This window comes from Salmo salar, chromosome ssa20 (assembly GCF_905237065.1).
Source record: "Salmo salar chromosome ssa20, Ssal_v3.1, whole genome shotgun sequence".
NCBI classification, from domain to species: Eukaryota; Metazoa; Chordata; class Actinopteri; order Salmoniformes; family Salmonidae; genus Salmo; species Salmo salar.
The window spans coordinates 5,728,097-5,745,297 of record NC_059461.1 but is presented as its reverse complement, the minus strand read 5'-3'; the positions used below and the strand labels follow the sequence as shown (position 1 = coordinate 5,745,297).

The 17,201-nt window shown below is 40.9% G+C and overlaps 1 long non-coding RNA gene across 1 annotated transcript; it reads right to left on the bottom strand.

Annotated features, from left to right (window-relative positions):
- Window positions 1-6,908: 6,908 nt before the first annotated feature.
- Window positions 6,909-12,659, bottom strand: LOC106580275 (uncharacterized). Its single transcript, XR_001322854.2, has 3 exons — window positions 12,219-12,659; window positions 10,245-10,477; window positions 6,909-9,025 (listed from the first exon to the last, which is right to left on the bottom strand). It is a non-coding gene; the product is annotated as an uncharacterized lncRNA (long non-coding RNA).
- Window positions 12,660-17,201: the final 4,542 nt, after the last annotated feature.

The window sequence follows — 17,201 nt, the reverse complement described above, 5'->3', positions numbered from 1 at the left end:
AATGGGGTCGGGACATCCCAAGGATCCCGGAGAGCAACAACCATTTATCATCTGTGTTGGCACATGCAAAGCACTGAATGAGTGTCAACATGGAAGTGTGAGATGTTTTCAACACTGCTATTTCAATTCTTAGTACTGTCCATTCCATGCCTCCATTTAAGCCACTGCAACATTTCTGCAAAAAATATGTTGACCGACAAAATAAATGCTATAGAATGCTTGCTAACTGGCTATGGCAAAAGTTTGATTCATTAACTGTGGGCAGGTTTGTGCAGTTTGCTGTCGTAGGCTATACCCAGAGCAATGGCCAGAGAATGCTATGGTGTTGGTGGTATGCCCGTTATTATCAATAATGGAGGAGCAAGTGAGGATTTTAAACTCTGGGATTTTGAACAAGTAGTCCGGTTTAATTGTACTATCTTTTCCTTCAAGTAAATTTAATTTATTCTTTATTGCATTGAAAGTATATCCACTAATTTCAATTTAAAATCCCAAACTGGAAAAACTTCTGATATAACTAGCTTCTCCTTTTCAGTTTATTGATAAGTCATTGAAAATAGATTCCGTTTGAATTAGTGAATTGACTGCCTTCAATTCGAATTGAGCCTTTCTGTACATCTGGTCTACAATTGTCAAATATTGTACATTTCACTTTAAATATAAATGGTAATGAATATATTATCTGACTAAATGTGGCCTTGTATAACCACACATCTAAATGGAAAGAGGGAGCAACCCTCTTGTGAGTGTATTTGTTTTTACTTACTGTTTTCTTTTACCCCAAAGAGGTCTCAGTCAATTTCAGCCATTAACTTATGATTTCTGATGTAATTAAGACAACTATTCACTGCCATTTCCACTGACACTGTTATTATTTTGTATTTTAGGGCCTTGTGTATACTGCTGTTACAGTTTGTCTGTCCTATCTCTGTTCTCCAGGCTGAGGAGACTGACTGGCTGTGTGACTTCATTGTTGCCTTAGCTGAGGTGCTCAAACTCAGACCCCACTGTGATCTGCAGCAGTCACTCCTTATGTTCTACATCCTTGCCTAAACTGAGTGCTGTGCCTTTCACTATAACCAGCTGATCTTTGTTGAGGGAATGCTTCACTCAAAATGCATATGGAAATCTAATGAAGACACATTTTAAAGTTGTTTTTGAGTGGAACATCCATTTAATGTAGAAATCACCGTTAGGTGATCTTGCTGCCAATGTTGGTTGCAATTTTCCCACATAGTGTACATTGTATAGACCAGGGCCTGGTTTCCCAAAAGCATCTTAGGCTAAATTCATCTTAGAACCATAGGATCCTACTTTTGGGAAACCGGGCCCAGGGCTCTCCAACACTGTTCCTGAAGAGCTACGCTCCTGTAGATTTTAACTCCAACCCCAGTTGTTACTAACCTGATTCAGCTTATTAACCAGCTAATTATTAGAATCAGGTGCACTAGATTAGGGCTGGAGCTTAAACCTACAGGACAGTAGCTCTCCAGGAACAGGGTTGGAGAGCCCTGGCATAGGCCATATAACAACATTGTATGTTGTCGCAAACTTATTTACTTACTTTACTTTTAATGTGTGGTATTGTAATTTAATTATTGTAATTTATGACAATTCTTTAACCCAGTGGTTCTATATCCTTGTCCGGGGGACCCAAAGGGGTGCACGTTTTAGTTTTAGCCTTAGCACTTCACAGCTGTTTCAAATCATCAAAGCTTTACGAATCATGTGTGGAGTGCTAAGGCAAAAACAAAAATGTGCACCCCTTTGGGTCCCAAGGACCAGGATTGAGAACCACTGCTTTAACCCGATACCCCAATACTAGTTCTACTTTAATTTTGGGGGGGGTTTGGCCTGGTTATGACACCTGATTCGTAGTTTGTTGAGTGTTTATACATCATGCTTAAAGTTTATGATAAAAAATGTCAAACTATTTAAAAAGTATTATGTTAAAAATGTACTGGAACAAAATATATATACTGTCTCACTTTTCCTGAGATACACTATATATACAAAAGTATGTGGACACCCTTTCAAATTAGTGGATTCTGCTATTTCAGCCACACCCGTTGCTGACAGGTGTATAAAATCGAGCAATCTCCATAGACAAACATTGGCAGTAGAATGGCCTTACTGAAGAGCTCAGGGACTTTATACGTGGCACCGTCATAGGATGCCACCTTTACAACAAGTCAGTTCAAATTTCTGCCATGCCAGAGCAGTAGGTCAAATGTACGTGCTGTTATAGTAAAGTAGAAAGGTCTAGAATCAATAACGGCTCATCCGCGAAGTGGTAGGCCACACAAGCTTACAGAACAGGACCACCGAGTGCTGAAGCGAGTACTGCGTAAAAATTGCCTGTCAACGGTTGCAACACTCACTGAGTTCCAAACTGCCTCTGGAAGCAAAGTCAGCACAAGAACTGTTAGTCGGGAGCTTCATGAAATCAGTTTCCAAGGCCGAGCAGCTGCACACAAGCCTAAGATCACCATGCACAATGTCAATCGTCAGCTGGAGTGGTGTAAAGCTCGCCACCATTGGACTCTGGAGCAGTGGAAACACATTCTCTGGAGTGATAAATCATGCTTCACCGTCTTGCAGTCCAACGGACAAATCTGGGTTTGGCGGATGCCAGGAGAACGCTAACTGCCCCAATGCATAGTGCCAAATAAATAGTCTGGGGCTGTTTTTCATGGTTCAGGCTTGGCCCCTTAGTTCCAGTGAAGGGAAATCTTAACACTACAGCATACAATGACATTCTAGACAATTCTGTGCTACCAACTTTGTGGCAATTTGGGAAAGGCCCTTTCCTGATTCAGTATGTGCACAAAGTGAGGTCCATATAGAAATGGTTTGTCGAGTTCGGTGTGGAAGAAGTTGACTGGCCTGCACAGAGCCCTGACCTCAACCCCATCGGACATCGTTGGGATGAACTGGAATGCAGACTGCGAGCCTGTTCTGACCTCACCAATGCTCGTGGCTAAATAGAAGCAAGTCCTCGCAGCAATGTTGCGACATCTAGTAGAAAGCCAACCCAGAAGGGTGGAGGCTGCCATGGTAGCAAAGGGGGGACCAACTCCATAATATATACATTTGAAGTCGGAAGTTTACATACACCTTAGCCAAATACATTTAAATTCACTTTTTCACAATTGCTGACATTTAATCCAAGTAATAATTCCCTGACTTAGGTCAGTTAGGATCACCACTTTATTTTAAGAATGTGAAATATCAGAATAATTGTACAGATAATGATTTACTTCAGCTTTAATTGCTTTCATCACATTCCCAGTGGGTCAGAAGTTTACATACACTCAATTCGTATTTGGTAGCATTGCCTTTAAATTGTTTAACCTTGGTGAAATGTTTCGGGTAGCCTTCCACAAGCTTCCCACAATAAGTTGGGTGAATTTTGGCCCATTCCTCCTGACAGAGCTGGTGTAACTGAGTCAGGTTTGTAGGCCTCCTTGCTCGCATACTCTTTTTCAGATCTGCCAAATATGCTATAGGATTGAGGTCAGGGCTTTGTGATGGCCACTCCAATACCTTGACTTTGTTGTCCTTAAGCCATTTTGCCACAACTTTGGATGTATGCTTGGGGTCATTGTCTATTTGAAAGACCCATTTGCGACCAAGCTTTAACTTCCTGACTGATGTCTTGAGATGTTGCTTCAATAGATCCACATCATTTTCCTCCCTCATGATGATCTATTTTGTGAAGTGCACCAGTCCCTCCTGCAGCAAAGCACCCCCACAACAGTAGGGTTGGTGTTCTTCGGCTTGCAAGCCTCCCCCTTTTTCCTCCAAACATAACGATGGTCATTATTGCCACACAGTTATTTTTTTGTTTCATCAGACCAGTGGACATATCTCCAAAAAGTACGATCTTTGTCCCCATGTGCAGTTGCAAACCGTAGTCTGGCTTTTTTAATGGCAGTTTTGGAGCAGTGGCCACTTCCTTGCTGAGCGGCCTTTCAGGTTATATCGATACAAGACTCGTTTTACTGTGGATATAGATACTTTTGTACCTGTTTCCTCCAGCATCTTCACAAGGTCCTTTGCTGTTGTTCTGGGCTTGATTTGCACTTTTCGCACCAAACTACGTTCATCTCTAGGAGACAGAATGTGTCTCCTTCCTGAGCGGTATGACAGCTGCATGGTCCCATAGTGTTTATACTTGCGTACTATTGTTTGTACAGATGAGCGTGGTACCTTCAGGGATTTGGAAATTGCACCCAAGGATGAACCAGACTTTTGGAGGTCTACAATTTTTTTTCTGAGGTCAGGGCTGATTTCTTTTGATTTTCCCATGATGTCAAGCAAAGAGGCACTGAGTTTGAAGGTAGGCCTTGAAATACATCCACAGGTACACCTCCAATTGACTCAAATGATGTCAATTAGCCTATCAGAAGCTTTTAAAGCCATGACATCATTTTCTGTTATTTCCCAAGCTGTTTAAAGGCACAGTCAACTTAGTGTATGTACACTTCTGACCCACTGGAATTGTGATACAGTGAATTATCAGTGAAATAATCTGTCTGTAAACAATTGTTGGAAAAATTACTTGTCATGCACAAAGTAGATGCCCTAACCGATTTACCAAAACTATAGTTTGTTAACAAGAAATTTGTGGAGTGGTTGAAAAACAAGTTTTATTGACTCAAACCTAAGTGTATGTAAACTTCCGACTTCAACTGTAGGTATTGATCCTAAGTGTTCAGAGACTTTATTACACATACAGTATTGCTCTTCATCTTCTGAACCTTCTCTACAGTCAGGTGTGTGACAGATTCTGCTAAATGAATTGCTTTCCACCTTCTCCCCTTCCATCCTGCATCCCTTTTGCCAAAGGTTTCTCGTGTAGTGTGTGACTCAGGCATTGTAATAATGAAAAGTTACTGTTTTTACATTGAAATATCATTAAAATATTTTAAAATATGATTACAATCAAGTTCTTAAAAAATGATTGAGTATATTCAAATGTAGTGGTCGGTCTGCTGTATACCATTATAATTGAGCCGTTTTGACCCATTCCCCTAAGATGTTATGTGCTGTCATTATAATGTCATATTGGGAAAATTGGTTTTGCAGTCTGACATGAAATCTCAAGCCTGACCTGAGTTCTGTCAAACCAGCAATTTCCATCTTCCAGTAAGATTTGTTCAATTACCAGCCATTCAGCTATTGGTTTTAATACCCTATCATAATAATAGTCATATCATCTTAAAAATGGTTAACTAACAATATTTTGTAACCTTTATTTAACTAGGCAAGTTAAGAACAAATTGTTATTTACAATGATGGTCTACCCCAGCCAAAATTGTGCGCCGAGCTATGGAACTCCCAATCACGGCCGAATGTGATGCAGCCTGGAATCAAACCAGGTACTGCAGTGACGCCTCTTGCACTGAGATGCAGTGTCTTAGACCACTGCGCCACTCGGGAGCCCCATCTTTGGGGTCTAACATGTTGGTAAAAGTGGCATTGGAGAGTCTGACATGAAATCTCAACACTAACCTGAGTGCTTTAGTACCTTCATGTTTGACCTGTGCACCATCAAGGTGCAGGACAATGAGAACCAAGAGGGGCCAAGCTTTGTGCCTGCCTCAAGTAGGCTACTGAGTGAGAAGGGCTGAATTCTGTTCTATTACTTCCGTCTGCACCACCAACTCCCCTGATGTTCTTTCACCATATCCTACCTCTAGTTCAGGAGTGGTCTTCAGTGAGGTGCTCTGCTGCAGATTCCTGTCCTCCGTGACTGCTTATGGATCAACAATGATTCATATTACTGGTTTGCATCTCAACATACAGTACCAGCCAAAAGAAACAAGGACACACCTACTCATAGGGTTTGTGGAAAATAAAAAGATTATAAAGATAAATATAAGTATATATGTATGTATATGTATGTAAATGTACACTACCTGTCAAAAGTTTAGGAACACCTACTGATTCAAGGTTTTTTCTTGATTTTTACTATTTTCTACATTATAGAATAATAGTGAACACATCAAAACTATGAAATAACATATATGGAATCATGTAGTAACCACATTTTTTTTAAACAAATCAAAATATATTTTATATTTGAGATTCTTCAAATTAGCCACCCTTTGCCTTGATGACAGCTTTGCACACTCTTGGCATTATCTCAACCAGCTTCATGAGGTAGTCACATGAGGTAGAATGCGTTTCAATTAACAGCTGTGCAAAGTTAATTTGTGGAATTTCTTTCCTTCTTAATGCGTTTCAGCCAATCAGTTGTGGTGTGACAAGGTAGGGGGTATACAGAAGACAGCCCTATTTGGTAAAAGACCACTTGATGGTTTTTGCAACTGCACTTGAGGAAACTGTCATTGTTCTTGAAATGTTCCGTATTGACTGACCTTCATGTCATAAAGTAATAAAGCAATAAAGGAACTGTCGTTTCTCTTTGCTTATTTGAGCTGTTCTTGCCATAATATGGACTTGGTCTTTTACCAAATAGGGCTATCTTCTGTATACCACAACTGATTGGCTCAAACACAAGAAGGAAAGAAATTCCACAAATTAACTTTTAACAAGGCACACCTGTTAATTGAAATTAATTCCAGGTGACTACGAGTGTGCAAAGCTGTCATCATGGCAAAGGGTGGATACTTTGAAGAATCTAAAATATATTTGATTTGTTTAACACTTTTTTGGTTACTACATGATTCCATGTGTGTTTTGATGTATTCACTACTATTCTACAATGTAGAAAATAGTATTTAAAAAAAGCCTGGAATGAGTAGGTGTGTCCAAACTTTTTACTGGTACTATATATTGTGTTCAATGTTTTCACAGCCCTTAAATGAATGACAATAAAGAATGTGTGGGCTACTATGCCTACTGCTTCCAGAATTTAATCTGCCAGAAAAATATACCAACATTTACAGTACATTTTATTCTATTTGAACTTTGGATGCAAGGACAGCCAGTTTTAAACATAAATGATGGCTCAGTTGGTATGAGCAATATAAAGAATTACATGAGAACAAAAATAATGGGTTAATAGTTTTGGGGGGGATTTATGATGGTGTAAGACAGTTGTACTAAAGACAGTCATCAATAATAAAAGAAAATCATGAAAAGGGTATTTGGCTAGACTAACGTTAGCTGTCTAAAATGTGCCCAAATTCGGAAACTACCAGTTCGCTTAAACTAGCTAGTTAGCTCGTTTAGTTAGATTGCGTTAGCTAACAAAGCTTCCGAAGCTAGTGAACAATTTAGGTAGATTAGCTAGCATCAACTACCACTGCTTGTTGCATTAGCAAATGTGGGCTAGCTAGATTAGCTAATGTTAGCTAGCATGCTAACGTTATTCTAGCAAGCTACCAGTATATTTACCTGTATTTTTTTAGGTTCGATGGCGAGTTCTTGAACGCTAGTAACGTTATTTCCTGAACTTTTGGTAAACATAACAGACATTTCATCCGGGTAGGATGAATCCTTCATTCCGAAAAAATAAAACATTTATTTTAGATACAGCTAAGGGTGTTCGTCCTCATCGGGAGGTGGTGGTAGATCGGTTTCGGACACGCTTGGGCAAAGTGCTGCTGAGTGGATGACTGTTTTGCAAGTGACAGGCTCGCGGTGCGTGGGGTTTACACTTTAGGACCCTTGGATTTGCCCAAATTGATGAGGATTGGATCAACTCAACTCTGCATGTCGTCGCCTGCTGCCTTGCAAAACAAGTTCCCCCATTGAGTGTGCCGACTCGCCGATGTTGCTTGCATCTTTTTCCAACATGATTCGTTTTTCTCTTCCAGCTTCAGATTGATTTGATTTTTGAGTAAAAGTATACTTGTTTTATTTTTTTATGTCGTGAAGTAAAAGTAAAAGTCGACATAAATATAAATAGTAAAAAAGTAAAGTACGGATACCCCAAAAAACTACTTAAGTACAGTAACGAAGTATTTCTACTTCATTACTTTACACAACTGACTGCAAGAAGTAAATGTAATCAACAACCTTTAAACGTTTAAGTTTGGTGCAAAATTGTTAACGTTACCAGTGGGTGCATTATAATTAGCCTTGTCCCAGCCATAACGGCTCACACGGCAGAAGTCTATCTTCTGTTTCATGAGGCAACTTTATGTAAATAAGGGTGGGATGACAGCTGGAGAGAAGGAGTTCCAGAGCTTTGGTGGAACAAGGTGGCCAGCTGTGGTAGAACGGAGTGAGCATGTGGGTTGGTAGGGGAAAAGGTCGGGGCGAACGTCAGAGGTAAGATGGGGGCAAGGTGGTGAAGAGCTTTGTAGGTCAGAAAGAGGGCCGACAAGGTAAAAAAATATGTCCATGTGCCTTAATTTGTCCAAGTTGCGTTATGCAAAAAAACAAAAAACAAATTCACACGTGTAGATTGTGAAATAGGACAAATATAAGCCCCCACCAAATTATTATTATGTGCTGTCAGGAACATTTGGAGTTTATGGAGAGAGCTTGAGTTGATGCTGGAGAGTTGGGAGTTGGGAGGAGATGAATGCAGGGACAGTTTGATTAAAGATTTTTCCTTAAACTTTATATATTTTCTTTTTATGTCAGATGGTCCAGCACCATCCTCGGAATTGCTTTCATTTTTGGTGTAATTCTCAATTCTAGATAAGGCTTAAAATACAGGATAAAGTCTTGCTATGACACATGCTTGCTCAAAACACAAGGCCCTAATTATAAACAACATCCATGGCAGATTGCCAGTGTGCTGCTGTAAAACTGAAGTTTTAGGTTTGTGATTCCTTCAGCCACATCTTGTCCGACTAGCGTGACACAACTGGGTACCCTCAATGCGCGCTATCCACAGCTGCTTGGCCAGGTCGGACAGGGCCTCTGCACCTTTCCAAAGTAGTTTGGAATGAGGTTAATGTTGTGAGTGTTCTTGTTGTCTGTTCGGTACTGCTAATACATGAGGTCATTCCATGAGCACTCCAGGTTCATCAGTTCATGGTGGCCCTCCAGCAGCTCGGCTTGCTCCGTCATTACGGAGTGTCTGTCACCATCTGAGGCACTGCAAAGGAAGGGAGGAGGAATATTAGTGCACAAATACATTGTTACTGCACATCAGTGCTCTCCAACCCTGTTCGAGGGTTGGAGGTTTTCGCTCCAGTCACAGTGATAACTTACCTGGTTTAGCTTACCAGGTGAGATAGATTATGGTTGGAGCGAAAACCTACAGGACGGTAGCTCTCCAGGAACAGGGTTGAAGAGCCCTTCCATACAATGTTGGATCAAAGCAAAAATATAAACACAACATGGAACAATTTCAAAGATTTCACTGAGTTACAGTTAATATAAGGAAATCAGTCAATTGAAATAAATGAATTAGGCCCTAATCAATGGATTTCACATGACTTGGAATACAGATATGCATCTGTTGGTCACAGATATCTTTGAAAAAATTTAGGGGTGTGGATCAGAAAACCAGTCCGTATCTGGTGTGATCACCATTTGTCTAATGCAGTGCGACACAGTTCCTTCGCATACGTTGATCCAGAGCAATGTGTGACATGTCTGGTGAGTATGCAGGCCATGGAAGAACTGGGACATTTTCAGCTTTCAGGATTTGTGTACAGATCCTTGCAACATGGGGTCGTGCATTATCATGCTGAAACATGAGGCGATGGCGGCGGATGAATGTTTACGACAATGGGCCTCAGGATCTCATCACGGTATATCTGTGCATTCAAATTGCCATCGATAAAATGCAATTGTGTTCGTTGCCCATACCATAACCCGACCGCCACCATGGGGCACTCATTTAGAAAATTCTCCATTTATTAAATTAAATCAATTTCTTTGCTCGATGAAGTAATCCAACAATGGCATGAAAGACATCACCATCTTGTCTATTTCAAATCTTCTCTCATTGATGGAGACGTGAGTGTCATTCAAAGCGACATTTGACTCCTGAGACACGCATGACATGCAGCACTTTGGGGTGGACAACTACCTGTCTCGCTCAATGAGAGAAGATTTGAAATAGACAAGATGGCGGCGTACATGTTGTTGGATTACTTCACAGAGCAAAAAAATATTAATTTTAGTAACAGAGCCTTTTCTAAATTCCAACATTTCCCCTGCAACTAGCCATGGAAGTTTAGAAGACAGCAGTGTTTTCCCCTGTCTGATAAATAACAAAATAGCAGTTAATTATAAAATAGCCACCACCAGTCTTGCATTATAATCAGTCTGTCAGTTTTGCTTTAGAATAATGAGGATAAACTTACTCTGCCAAAACGCTCTGTCCTCTGGTCAGGCATTGTCAAAAATGCTTGTCGTGACATGCCTGGCGCAGCCATCTTCATCTCTTCATATGAAGAGAACACGTCTGTTGAGAAGATGGTGCAAAAGTTGATGGTGGCAGGCCAGTAGCCACTCCTTTGCAGGTCTTTTATGCCTGCTTTACCGGTCTCCGTGCAGGTCTCGAAATGGAGCTCAGGCAATGCCAGATTTTAACGACCTAAAGAGAGGAATGAGTCAATAAAGTTGATTGGTTTAAAAGTCAAACAAGACAAACCAAATAAAGATATACTGCATCCTTAGTATTCATGGTTAAAAGGGCAACAGATCTGCCAGGGCAAACCCTAACATGCTGTCCTGTCCAGACCGGACACGTCGCGTGCGCGAGCCTCGCAAAATAAATGTAGAAATCCATGTTATTCAATTATTGCACCCACACTGCTCGCGTGCGCCAACGAGCGTCTGCGATGCCAAGGGCTAAAATAGAAGTCATTCCTATTTCTGACGCAGATCACACTGAAAGTCCTGCCTCTCCCATCTCCTCATTGGTTTATAGAAGCAGGTACCCACGTGCCATCTCCTCATTGGTTATACCCACGTGGCTGATTGAAAGACAAAATGTTTTGCCGGTTGTCGTGGTAAAAGTGTAGATGCCAATCACCATATAAATTCAAAGATGAAAAAGCCAGGAAGGAGGAGAGATGACTAGAAACGATTCGGTTGGCCGTTTTATGTGTGGATTAATTGTCGGAGTAGAAGACCTTGTGCGTTTCAGGTAAAATAGCAACTCTATGTTTATATCCCAGGACAAATTAGCTAGCGACAGCAAGCTAGCTAAATAGGACCAATTAGCTAGCAAGTGCAAGCTAACTAGCTAAATTGCCATACATGTTTAATGCTTTTCGACCTGTCCCCAAATTAATGTCATTGGTTCAGAGTTTGTTTTGATATTTTAACCTGCGTGTCCTGATCGCGTTTGGTGTAGGTGGACAAAATAAATGTATGCACGATAGCGCAGACGCGCAGCCGGTTTGGGTTCCGTGTAATTGCCGGTTGTGGACACAGACAAAAACGTTGCAGGGTCTCTACAAGCAGAAGATGATCTAAATAAAAACATCAGATATCAGAATACAATTAATGACAAAGGATTTTCAACACCAAAGGATATTCAACATGGCAAGGAAGGTAAATAGAATGTGTTATCTTTTTAAACACAAAAAAAGTTACCAAGTTGGTTTGAAGTAAGGCTGCCGTCAGTGGGAGGCAGTGACTGTAGAAAGCCTTTCACCATGGCATATCGATTGTGGACCACAAAAATGGAATGCCTGACTGTTTCACAATCAGCACAGAAGAAGGGACACGGAAGGCAGTCTCTACAGCGCACGACAGCTGGGTTGATTACCGCACTGTTGACATTTGGGTGATGAGGTGACATCCTCCACTGCCAGCCAGTTGTCAATGAGATATGGTCTTGACAGATTGAGTTATTATGCTATTGAATCATCACACAACTAATTAAAATCAAACGCAAAATTAACATCCATCTCTGCATCTATCACAAAGCTGATATTCAAACAAATTCAAGAAAATGTGTTATGCATTACAAATTGTAACTACAAACTTATTTATCTTGAGTTTTTTCAAGAGGCAGCATAAGCCAATTGTTGATATTGGAGAAACACTACAAAAAATGTTTTATTTGAAAGTGTAAGTGCAAGGTAGCATTATTACATTATTGAAAAAAAACAAAAAACATTAGGCCTATATGCCTATACCGTATTGCGAGAAAACTGCTCGTAAAGTGACTGGTGTTCGTAAAGCACTCATCCAATTCCATGTTTATTACATATACTGTATGATCATAAGTTGTTCCTCAGTGTGTATGAGCACCCTAACCAACTATTATAATCAAAGTTTGTCAAGACAATTTGTAAAGACAGTAAAAGATATATAGTACATACCAACTGTCTTGGGAACATTGGTCCAGTTGGTGGTGGTATTGCAAGGATCTGTAAATAAAACAAGACAAACAAGTTGTAATAGATGTGTCAGAATTTAACCATATATATTAAAATGTCAAATGTTACTTTTTAACTAGTGTGCACTTAGATTGCGTCGTAATTGGCTGAAAGTGAGTCTGTTCAAATGTACACTTGAGGACTTAAGTACTGCTGGCTCTCATTCTCGCCATATAATCAGGAAAATGGGACACCAGATGTGTGGACTCTGTCCAATCAGTGAGCTTTACATCCAGGCAGATTTAATAGCTGGACTAAGGGTTGTTCCTAGATCCTGCCTATCTCTAAAGCCTTGTTCACACTGCCTTATGTTTTTCAAATCCTTTTGGAATACTGACTGTCGAAACAGCAAGATACAAGTGACCGAATCAGATTTGTCTGTGTTCACACAGCAGTAATTTGCTGACATGGCTACGCTAGTTGTCATAGTAATGACAGGCTGATTGGTGTTGGTGCTCATGGTTCCTATCACTCAGAAGTTATGTAGCAAGCTAAGGTGACAACAATGCCTGCCATGGACGTTTCAAACCTTTAAAGCCTCAAAGGATAAGATGATCCAACTTTTAAAAAAAGAGTCATTTTTGGCTAGCCACAGCTGTCAACTAGTTCAAGGTTTCCCAAACTCGGTCCTGGGCTCGGTTGGGTACATGTTTTGTTTTTTGCCCTAGCACTACGCCGCTGATTCAAGTAACCAACTCATCATCAAGCTTTGATTATTTGAATCAGCTGTCAACCCCCCAAAATAATACAAATAAATAAACATTTGAGTCGCATGGCCAGGAATCAGATTTGTATCTGAATGTGGCTTGAACGATCTGATTCTATGTGCTTTTTGGCTGTTCAGACTGCAGGAAAAAGAACAGTTTCAAATTGGGTATGCAAGAAAATAGGATGAGTCATTTCAAACTGCCAATGTGAACAAGGCTCTAATTAGGGATTGAGGGTGGAAGTCCTGCATGTTTGTTGAGAGTAGATTGGATTGATAAGGATTGGTCAGGCAGGCCTGACTACATTTGAGACACCTGGTAGATCTAACAGCATCTGGATAGGTATTTAACATATTAGCTAACCACATCATATGATTTAGTCGACACGTGACTGTGCCGTCGATGATGTGGCACACAAGTCCATTGGTTGACGTAATGCAATGTCTCTGCAATGGTGTCAGCCTGGAACGCAACCAAAGACAGTTTATGACATCCACATTTGGTAGCTATACATAGTTATTTTACATTCTTGTTTGTAAACAATGGGAACCATCTATTTGGGTTATGACAGGGTAAGACTGTTGTGCTAAGCTCATTGGGCATTCATAAGTTATATTCTTCAGGAATCAATGGATATATCAAGAATAACAATGGCCATTAAACAGATTAATAACTTTTAATTGCTAAACATTTCCATTAGATGGCGGAATAAGACCAAAGACGAGATGTCCCATGATTTTCTAAAATGATCAATCATTACTTGACAGTTAGCTACAGTACCATTGAAAAGTTTGGACACACCTACTCATTCCAGGGTTTTTCTTTATTTTTACTATTTTCTACATTGTAGAATAATAGTGAAAACATTCAAACTATGAAATAACACATATGGAGTCCTGGAGTAACCAAAAAAGGGTTAAACAGTAGCCACCCTTTTACTTTTACAATTCTCTCAACCAGCTCCATGAGGTAGTCACCTGGAATGCATTTCAATTAACAGGTGTGCCTTGTTAAAAGTTAATTTGAGGAATTTCTTTCCTTCTTAATGTGTTTGAGCCAATCAGTTGTGTTGTGACAAGGTAAGGGTGGTATACAAAATATAGCACTATTTGGTAAAAGACCAAGTCCATATTATGGCAAGAAAAGCTCAAATAAGCAAAGAGAAACAACAATCCATCATTACTTTAAGACATGAAGGTCAGTCAATCCGTAAAATTTAAAGAACTTTGAACGTTTCTTCAAGTGCAGTCATAAAAACCATCAAGCGCTATGATGAAATAGGCTCTCATAAGTACCGCCACAGGAAAGGAAAACCCAGAGTTACCTCTGCTTCAGAGGATAAGTTTATTAGAGTTAACAGCACCTCAGATTGCAGACCAAAAAAAAATGCTTCACAGTGCAAGTAAAAGAAACATCTCAACATCAGTTGTTCAGAGGAGACTGCGTGAATCAGGCCTTCATGGTCGAATTGCTGCAAAAAAAAACACTACTAAAGGGCACCATTAAGAAGAAGAGACTTGCTTGGGAAACATGAGCAATGGACATTAGACCAGTGGAAATCTGTCCTTCGGTCTGATGAGTCCAATTTTGAGAGTTTTGGTTCCAACTGCTGTATCTTTGGGAGACGCAGAGTAGGTGAACGGATGAGCTCTGCATGTGTGGTTCCCACCATGAAGCATGGAGGAGGTGTGATGCTGTGGGGGTGCTTTGCTGGTGACAGTTCTTAAAAGTGCCTTTGTTTTGCAGAGTAGTTCATTTTTAGAATTGTGCTGCATGCCTGCCTGTCATGTGATCAGAGTAGACCTGTGAATAATGAAAAGTTAAGTTATTGCGACACTTTCACAGAGGCCTAGTTCAAACCACAAAATGTAGAACACAAAAAAGGCAAATGTTAGCAGATAAATATACTGCTCCAAAAAATAAAGGGAACACTAAAATAACACATCCTAGATCTGAATGAATGAAATAATCTTATGAAATACTTTTTTCTTTACATAGTTGAATGTGCTGACAACAAAATCACACAAAAATAATCAATGGAAATCCAATTTAATCAACCCATGGAGGTCTGGATTTGGAGTCACACTCAAAATTAAAATGGAAAACCACACTACAGGCTGATCCAACTTTGATGTAATGTCCTTAAAACAAGTCAAAATGAGGCTCAGTAGTGTGTGTGGCCTCCACGTGCCTGTATGAACTCCCTACAACGCCTGGGCATGCTCCTGATGAGGTGGCGTATGGTCTCCTGAGGGATCTCCTCCCAGACCGGGACTAAAGCATCCGCCAACTCCTGGACAGTCTGTGGTGCAACGTGGCGTTGGTGGATGGAGCGAGACATGATGTCCCAGATGTGCTCAATTGGATTCAGGTCTGGGGAACGGGCGGGCCAGTCCCTAGTATCAATGCCTTCCTCTTGCAGGAACTGCTGACACACTCCAGCCACATGAGGTCTAGCATTGTCTTGCATTAGGAGGAACCCAGGGCCAACCGCACCAGCATATGGTCTCACAAGGGGTCTGAGGATCTCATCTCGGTACCTAATGGCAGTCAGGCTACCTCTGGCGAGCACATGGAGGGCTGTGCGGCCCCCCAAAGAAATGCCACACCACACCATGACTGACCCACCGGCAAACCGGTCATGCTAGAGGATGTTGCAGGCAGCAGAACGTTCTCCACGGCGTCTCCAGACTCTGTCACGTCTGTCACATGTGCTCAGTGTGAACCTGCTTCATCTGTGAAGAGCACAGGGCACCAGTGGCGAATTTGCCCATCTTGGTGTTCTCTGGCAAATGCCAAATGTCCTGCACGGTGTTGGGCTGTAAGCACAACCCCCACCTGTGGACGTCGGGCCCTCATACCACCCTCATGGAGTCTGTTTCTGACCGTTTGAGCAGCCACATGCACATTTGTGGCCTACTGGAGGTCATTTTGCAGGGCTCTGGCAGTGCTTCTCCTGCTCCTCCTTGCACAAAGGCGGAGGTAGCGGTCCTGCTGCTGGGTTGTTGCCCTCCTACGGCCTCCTCCACGTCTCCTGATGTACTGGCCTGTCTCCTGGTAGCGCCTCCATGCTCTGGACACTACGCTGACAGACACAGAAAACCTTCTTGCCACAGCTCGCATTGATGTGCCATCCTGGATGAGCTGCACTACCTGAGCCACTTGTGTGGGTTGTAGACTCCGTCTCATGCTACCACTAGAGTGAAAGCACCGCCAGCATTCAAAAGTGACCAAAACATCAGCCAGGAAGCATAAGAACTGAGAAGTGGTCTGTGGTCACCACCTGCCGAACCACTCCTTTATTGGGGGTGTCTTGCTAATTGCCTATAATTTCCACCTGTTGTCTATTCCATTTGCACAACAGCATGTGAAATTTATTGTCAATCATTGTTGCTTCCTAAGTGGACAGTTTGATTTCACAGAAGTGTGATTGACTTGGAGTTACATTGTGTTGTTTAAGTGTTCCCTTTATTTTTTTGAGCAGTGTAGTAATTTGGTTAAATAAAAGACTGCTCTTAGAATATTTAGACTGCCATTGTTTTGGGGGAAATAGGGACATGTCTGTATTTCCCCAAATAACTCAAAATGGATGAATTTTTATGTTTTACACCATTTAGTTCAGGATAATCTATGCTTTCTAATTATGTAAATTTGGTCAGCATAGTATGCTGTGATCAATTGCTGGTAAAATGTTTACAAATGGAACTCTAAGGTTGTCCCATTGTTTCCTATAGGGGAAATAGGGGGTATAACTCTATTTCACCAAATATCTCACAATGTGTATATTTCGATTTTTTCAAGTCAGACACAATTTTAATCAGGATAATCTCCTCTTTGTAATGATGTAAGGCTGGACAGTAAGCTCTGCTGTTATCAAACGCTAGCCTTTAAAATGTCAGAAACTACATATTACCGTTGGAACTCTGAGCCTGCTCCATTGTTTCCCTATGGGGAAATTCTACACGGTCTATTTCACCAAATATCTCACAATGTGTACATTCGATTTTTTTTTTCCCAAGTCGGACACCATTTTAATCAGAATAATATCCTCTTTGTAATGACATAAGTTTGGGCAGCATATTCTGCTGTCATCTATCGCTAGACATTTTACATTACATTTAAGTCATTTAGCAGACGCTCTTATCCAGAGCGACTTACAAATTGGTGCATTCACCTTATAATATCCAGTGGAACAACCACTTTACAATAGTGCATCTAA